Below are 6,000 nucleotides of genomic sequence, written 5' to 3' on the forward strand. Positions count from 1 at the left end.
CACTTACTTTCAGTGGTGTGAGTCCAGAAATTATGATCCTCAGGTGTTCCGAGTTTCTAGGGTCTTGGAATTTCTTCAATCAGGATTGGACCTCGGCTTACGCCTTGCATCTCTGAAGGTTCAGGTTTCCGCCTTGTCTGTGTGGTTTCAACGGCGGATTGCAATGCTGCCGGACGTTCACACCTTTTTCCAAGGTGTTCTCAGGATCCAGCCTCCCTTTGTGCCTCCTGTGGCACCTTGGGACTTGGCGGTGGTTCTACGGGTCCTGCAGGGTCCTCCGTTTGAGCCTCTTGAGTCGGTGGAGCTCAAGTGGCTGACATTTAAGACCGTTTTTCTACTGGCAATTGCTTCGGCCAGGAGGGTGTCTGAATTGGGGGCGCTTTCCTGTCGCCCTCCTTTCCTGATTTTTCACCAGGATAGAGCGGTGCTCCGCACTCGTCCTGAGTTTTTGCCCAAAGTGGTCTCGAAGTTCCACATTAATCAGGAACTTGTTGTGCCAGCTTTTCAGTCCCCTGATATTTCAGCTGGTGAGACTTCCTTAGATGTGGTCCGGGCGCTTAGAATCTATGTGGACCGGACGGCTTCGGTTAGGAAGTCTGATTCCTTGTTTATCCTCTTTGGTTTTCACAAGAGGGTTGGCCTGCCAACAAACAAACGTTAGCCCGTTGGCTTCGTTCTGTTATTTGTGAGGCTTATGCACAGGAGGGTTTACCTGTGCCAGCCTCTGTTAAGGCTCATTCCACTCGTTCTGTGGGTCCCTCTTGGGCTGCTAGACGTGGCGCTTCTGCTGTTCAGCTGTGTAAGGCGGCCACTTGGTCTTCTATTCAAACGTTTTTGAGGTTCTATGCGTTTGACACCTTCGCCTCTCAGGATGCATCCTTTGGGCGCCGGGTGCTCCTTTCAGCACAGGAGCGTCCCCGCCCTTAGTTGAACTGCTTTGGGACATCCCCAAGGTCAACCCTGTGGACCCCCTATGGACCCTGAAGTAGAAAACAAGAGATATGGTAAGAACTTACCTTTGTTATCTCTGTTTCTACGAAGTCCATAGGGTCCACGGGGCGCCCGCCCTGACGCACCTGGCTTCAAATGGGCTGTGTGGCTGGTCACCGGTTTTCCGTCTCCCATTGCTGTGAGTATGGTTTCTTGTGTGTTCCAGTCTTCCTTCTCTCTGTTCCATATTCTCCTCCGGCCTAGGCTGCTTACCAACTGAGGTGCCTGTGGCTCGGGGGCGGGGTATAGAGGAGGACCCAAGTGCATCCTGGGAGCTAAAAGCTTAACTGTGTGGTGCCCATGGATCCTGTTCCAGCTATAACCCCCCAAGGTCAACCCTGTGGACCCTATGGACTTCGTAGAAATAGAGATAACAAAGGTAAGTTCTTACCATATCTCTTGTTATTTAGAATTTAAATATTTTGAATCTAAGATTATTCTTGCAATCCTAAAGAATAAAAATAATACATTTATAATAATCGTACTATGTAAAAATACTGTACATGCACGTAACTATATATTGAAGAGATGTAATCTTTCACCCATCTCTCTTTTCTGTCTCACTCTCTTACCTCTCTACCTTTCTTCACACTCTCTCTCCTTTCTCTCCTCTTGCACTCTCTATCTCTCTCCTCTTATACTCACACTTTCTCTCCTCTCTCATACTCTCTTCTATCACTCTCTCCTCTTAAACTCACTCTACTCTCTCTCCTCTTACACTCTCTCTCCTATTTCTCTCTCCTCTTACACTCACACTCTCCTATTTCTCTCTCCTCTTACACTCACACTCTATCCTATCTCTCTCATCTTACACTCACTCTCCTCTTACACTCACTCTCTCACCTATCTCTCTCCTCTCACTCTCTCCTCTTAGTCACTCTCTCTCCTCTTACACGCACACTCTCTCCTATCTCTCTCCTCTTACAGTCACTCTCTCTCCTCTTACACTCTCACTCTCTCTCCTATTTCTCTCCTCTTAGTTACTCTCCTCTTACACTCATACTCTCTCTCCTCTTAGTTACTCTCCTCTTACACTCATACTCTCTCTCATCTTAGTTACTCTCTTACACTCACACTCTCTCTCTTAGTTACTCTCCTCTTACACTCATACTCTCTCTCATCTTAGTTACTCTCTTACACTCATACTCTCTCTCCTCTTAGTTACTCTCCTCTTACACTCTCTCCTATCTCTCTCCTCTTAGTTACTCTCCCCTTACACTCATACTCTCTCTCCTCAGTTACTCTCCTCTTACTCACACTCTCTCCTATCTCTCTCCTCTTACACTCATACTCTCTCCTTTCACTCTCTCTCGTCTTACACTCATACTCTCTCTCATCTTAGTTACTCTCTTACGCTCTCTCTCCTCTTAGTTACTCTCCTCTTACACTCATACTCTCCTCTTACACTCTCACTCTCTCTCCTATCTCTCTCCTCTTAGTTACTCTCCTCTTACACTCATACTCTCTCTCCTCTTAGTTACTCTCCTCTTACACTCTCACTCTCCTAGCTCTCTACTCTTAGTTACTCTCCTCTTACACTGATACTCTCTCTCCTCTTAGTTACTCTCCTCTTACACTCACACTCTCTCTCCTATCTCTCTCCTCTTAGTTACTCTCCTCTTACACTCATACTCACTCTCCTCTTACACTCACACTCTCTCCTCTTAGTTACACTCTCCTCTTACACTCATACTCTTCTTTCACTCTCTCTCGTCTTACACTCACACTCTCCTATCTCTCTCTCCTCTTACAGTCACTCTCTCTCCTATCTCCTCTTACACTTACACTCTACAATTTGACCTCAGGGACACAACAATTTGTATAAAATCTTGCACACCCCATTTGTATGTTTAAGGTTTATTGTTCTTTAAAAGTAATTCTCACTTATTGTTACTGAGTGTAATTCCTGTGTAATTACAGCTAAGGCATGCTTCTCTGTGACCAGCTATCCTTGCACCCCGACTGTCCTCCACATTCTCAATGTTGGTGCTTCTAGATGCCCCCAAAACACTCGCCAGGGAATGATGAAAGTGATGTCCACAAACACTGGAGCTACCATTAAATATAATTGCATGGTGGCCAGCCCTGTACCCACCCCCCGGCCGACTTCCACTAAACTATCCTAGCTCCGATACCCTCTCAGAACCGCCAGCACTGCAATAATATAAAAATCTTGATGCAGAATCTGGACCGAGGGTTTGGGGGACTCGGGGCACCTAAAGCAGGGTAATTTCACCTAAGACAATGCAGGGATAATTGCACAGATACTTCGGATGAGTGTCTTCTCAGCAGAACATATCAGTGTCACGATCCGGCTGGAGAGTGACCACTAAGACTCTGTGCATAATAATTTACGGCTGAGGGGCTTCGTGGATTTCATCAGTCACAATCCGGCTGGAGAGTGACCACTAAGACTGTACCTAAAGGACATCACAATTTACATGCAAGTTCCCTCGGCTGAGGTATTTCGCAGACTTCATCAAAGTCACAATCTGGATGAAGAATAAACACTAGGATTCTGTGCCTAAAAGGACTGTCTCACGGGCCATCACCTACATACATGGCCAGAGACCACCTCCTTCTATATAAAGACTCTTTTCTGTGAACATCATCAGTTACATGCAAGAACCCTCGGCTGAGGGGCTTTGCAGTCTTCATCAATCTGGATGAAAAGTAAACACCAAGGGGTAAATTTACTAAAGTGAGAGTTTTTAGAAGTGAGTTTTAAAAGTGATGTTGCCCATAACAACCAGTCAGATTCTACTTAACATTTAACTAGCACCTTCTAGAAGATAATAGCTAGAATCTGATTGGTTGCTATGGGAAACATCACTTTTAAAACTCACTTCTAAAAACTCTCACTTTAGTAAATGTACCCCCAAGACTCTATACCTAAAGGACAGTCTCTGGGATCATCACCTACATCCAAAACCTGAGACTAGCTCCCTTAATATAAAGAGTTTTTCTTATACGTTGGCTGAATATAAGACATTCTGAAGCCTCTGTGTGTTGTGTTATTTGTTGGGTGATGCAGAGAGACACATTACACCACATAAACATACTTTTATCCACCTCCTTTCCATCATTAGTAATAATAATCCTCCCTGTCTCCTGTTGTCACTAACACCAATACCGGCCACACACACAATCAGCATGAACCCAGGTTAGTCAAAATAAGAAATGCCATTCTCTGACTAAATCCCATTTGAAGAGTTAAAAACTTGTCAACAATTCATGATCACTGTACAAATAGATGCCAAACCAGGATATAATACACACAATCTAAAAATCCAGCTGGAAAACATCTAATGGTCAGAGTGTGATGTTGTTTGATTACCAATATAGACAAAAGACACCAACTTGGGGCTATAGACATCAGTCAAGCAACTGTACAGCCCAATAGCTCAGGCCAAATAGCAATAATAAACATTAGTTCAATAAATCTAGCACAACATGGCCAAAAGAAAGAGCATTATAACATGACAATTTTTTATTTTTTTTTAAAAAGCAGTCTTAAACAATGACCTTTTAACAACACCTATAATTAGGGTGTAGGGTCTACTAAGAAGGCTGGAAAGCAGAGATATTTAAAAGACAATACAAATATCACCAGAATTACAATAAGGAGCCCAAGTGATGCAATGAAACGCCAATCTGACTCAACTCCCTGACAGTCGTCCGTAGTTGCGGGCAGGGTGACGACAATATTAAACATCGATTCACACAGAACTAATCCACAACGATTTCATACAAGGACTTGTCAATAGAGAAAAATAGACTTCTGTAATGCAGTGTTATGTCAGCCCCATCCACATCCCCAACAAAACATCCATAGATGCGGGCAGAGTGGCCAACACCACACAATACCTGATCACAAACTGAAAAGGAAAAAGTGACCAAAGCCCTATGTACTAGACAATAAGGCCTAAAGTACAAAGTAACACATACCAAAATATTACAGGAAGCAGTGCAACCCTAAATTATCATTCAAACCCCTAGGGCTTTATGACTAACCTATAAATCCAGTGAGATTCACACTGAAGTAATTTGAGGGATCTATTTCCTCCCCTAAAGAAGGCCGGAATATGATCGATGATCAAATATCTTAGGGTTGAAAGATTGTGACCCGCTTTTACAAAATGTCTGGCACCCGTATTGGTCGCTATTATCAGATATAGAGGGATATTCAATATGAAACGTTAACCTCGCCGTTGAAGTTTTCACCGCACATCGGAGCTTTTGCCGGCGAAAAAGTATCGTGCGCGCCCCCGATTATACCCGTATACGATATGAAATCGTTGAAAACGGCACCCGGCGAATGTGAAATCAGCGAAAACTTCTCTGATTTTTGGGGAAATGACCCTAACACCCCCAAAAAGATGCTCTGACATGGGGGATCACTCTGGATACCCCCGATTAGCCCTGCTGAAGGTTTTTGGGGTCTTTAAACGGGCTCAATAGCTGCTATTTTGGAGATTTGGGAAGGTGGTGAAAATAAGTAGTCCCAGCAAATTTGGGGTACTTGAAAATGGGGGTGAGCATATTTAAAAGTTGCTAAAGTGAAGTTTTCAAAAAAGTGAAAAAACCACCTGCCGCAAACACCTGCAATGAAAAAAATACTTGGGGACCCCCCTAGATTGTAGTTCGTTAGTTTTTAACTTTGTACCCCCAAAAAAAATTTTCTCCCCCAAAATTAATGCTTTTTTGGGGTCCTCTGAGGTATTTTTTTTTAATTTTTTGACATAGTTTACCTTTGGGGGACTGTCTGAAGGATGCAGGGTGGTTTCCGAAATGTTACACCCCAAAACTCCAATTCTGCACTTTTTTTCGCCACCCATTCCTTGGTGATACTTTTCTGCGGGGTCGAATGCAATATACTTTTAGCACCGGCGAAATGTTTTCAAATTGAATAAGGTGTAAAAGTAAAACCAGCGAAAATGACGTCATCCGAGCGAAAACCTCGCAGAAACAGCGTTTTCGCTCCATATTAAATACCCCTAATAATGGCAG

General features: G+C 43.7%; 1 long non-coding RNA gene across 3 annotated transcripts in view; it reads left to right on the plus strand.

The window, feature by feature from the left end:
• Positions 1-3,706, plus strand: part of LOC148503978 (uncharacterized) — a 29,812-nt gene extending 26,106 nt beyond the window's left edge. For all 3 annotated transcript variants that reach the window (XR_015869935.1, XR_015869934.1, XR_015869936.1), the window contains one exon: positions 2,911-3,706. This is a non-coding gene — a long non-coding RNA (uncharacterized LOC148503978). The remainder of the gene's footprint in view (positions 1-2,910) is intronic.
• Positions 3,707-6,000: the final 2,294 nt, after the last annotated feature.

Source organism: Taudactylus pleione, unplaced genomic scaffold, assembly GCF_031769625.1.
Source record: "Taudactylus pleione unplaced genomic scaffold, aTauple2 ptg000473l, whole genome shotgun sequence".
NCBI classification, from domain to species: Eukaryota; Metazoa; Chordata; class Amphibia; order Anura; family Myobatrachidae; genus Taudactylus; species Taudactylus pleione.